This window comes from Penaeus monodon, chromosome 22 (genome assembly GCF_015228065.2).
Source record: "Penaeus monodon isolate SGIC_2016 chromosome 22, NSTDA_Pmon_1, whole genome shotgun sequence".
Classification (NCBI taxonomy): Eukaryota; Metazoa; Arthropoda; class Malacostraca; order Decapoda; family Penaeidae; genus Penaeus; species Penaeus monodon.
The window spans coordinates 6,435,661-6,437,789 of NC_051407.1; positions in this window are offsets into that span (position 1 = coordinate 6,435,661).

The following is a 2,129-nucleotide window of genomic DNA, read 5'->3' on the forward strand; positions in this document are numbered from 1 at the left end:
TTTTTTTTAAGTCATTATACTAAGACAACGTTTTGGTAAAAATACTAAGGTGACAAATTACTTGCCTCTTTCAATCTTTTGATTCAACCCTTTCCCTATAAAAGCTTTTTGCAATTATAATAATTATCATAATTTTAGCTCCTAAACCCTTTTTATTTTATCAAAACATAATTCTAGATTTGAAAACATGCTGAGTTAAGGGTTTATAAGGATCACGTTTAAAATCAATTTCTAAAAAACATTTTACAACATTTTATTCAGAATGATACTCATCCTAAATACAGTGAAAAGGTATTACAACAACAAATACTAACATTTGAATAAAAAGCTTCCAAATAAAAAAGAACAAATGTGCCACAGTGGGGGCACAGATCATGGGGGGCCTCTAGGGCTGCGTGTACAGGCCAGGGGGCCGTCTTGCAACGACTGACCTCCACCAAGGAAGTCTACCTACTGAACCCGACCTCCAAAGGCCTGTGACCTGAGGGAAACCAAACGCCCGCCCCAACAAAGGGGCCAGAGATTCCTCTTAAAACCCGCCCACTTGACCGCCAAAAGGGGCCCGACGAAAACCCCCGACCCAAAGGCCTGGCCCAACAAGGAAACCAAATTTACCTGCGAAGCTACGTCTGGGCCCTTGAGGAAAAAAGCCCCGACCTACTGAACCAACATCTGAGCTGCACCTTGCTTGCCCCTTTAAGACGGGTTGGGGTCCCTCCGCCTGGAAAGGGGTTGGGGTTTTCTCCTTCAGGGGGGAGTTAAAGAGTAACCTCAGGGTTGTGGGCCGGATGAGGTACTTCGATCACCCCCGCCCCCGCCTCTTTGCTTGTTCAGGACGTAAAACCCCGTTATTCTGTCGGGGTGGAGGAATGCAACGGGTTGGCTCCAAACCCCGCCCCCCTTTGGGAGACCGGTTAACACAATGTTGGTCTCGACGCGGGTTCGGGGGTTTGACAGGCCCTTTTCTGGGGGGCTGGAGGGGACGTCGTAGACAAACAAAGACGGTTCAAAACGAGGCGTCCACACCTTTCCCTTTACGTGGGGCACCCGTCCACCCCGCAAGGCCATGGCTTGTGGCTACGAAGCCGAGGATGTTCCCGAGAAGTTCCACGGCTGAGAGTCCCTCCAAATGCATTTCCACGACCAAAGGGAAACTCCCGACGAAGTCCTTGCCCGCGGTTGATCCGGAAATGGTTCCTTGAAAAGTGGTATCCCCGATGAAGCTCCGTGATGATTGTTCCCTCTAGCACCCGGGTCCATGAGTAAAACTTCCTCCTCGAGGCCCCGACAAGCTGTAGCCATCGGGCACGGGAAACCACAATGCAAAAGCGGAAATCAAAAACTGAAACGAAACCAAATATCAATGCTAAAAATTCCACATTAGTTTTTAAAGATTACCCGAAAAAAAACATATCAATTTCCCTATATTATATTTGTTGTTTTTTTTATCTAACATCAAATACTGAAGATCACAAAGCAAAAGCCTCTATAACCGTATCCACTACTAGAGCCAATCCAGAGGGAAAAACTTTTCCAGGCTCTTCTAGTGATCGCTGTCCTGTTGTTGAAATATCCCTTTCCCCGCATTTTTTTTTGTTTATATCTTTCCCTCTCAGCCCGGGGAAAAGGTCGTTGAAAAATCTCGCCTTATCCCCTTTCGAGCTAAACCCTTTCCCCGTTCTTTTTCCTTGCTCCGGTCCCGTTGGTTATTTAACTTCCATATAATCTCAACTGCTTTATCTGTTATTTTAATATGCATATATAAAATTTCGTAACTATTTAATTCTAAAATTAATTACATTGAATATTTCTTTTCCCGTTTTTATCATTTTAATGTTTATGACTTTTTTATCAATCGCTTTTCTGTATTTCCATGATTGTTAAAGGATTTGTATTTTTTTCACAAAAAAGACATGTGCGATAAAAAACTTACAAGGTAAACCATGATAAAAAATTTGTGAATAAGATGATGGGGGAAGGGGAAATACTAAACAACTAGGGAAATTAAAGGGTACTAAAAAATTGTCACTTGAAAAAAACCAAAAATGATAAAGCTGAATGACACCCCTGACAATGATTTTTAAAAAATTAATATTAATGGTAAAAATGATTGGTAGTTCTCATTGGTA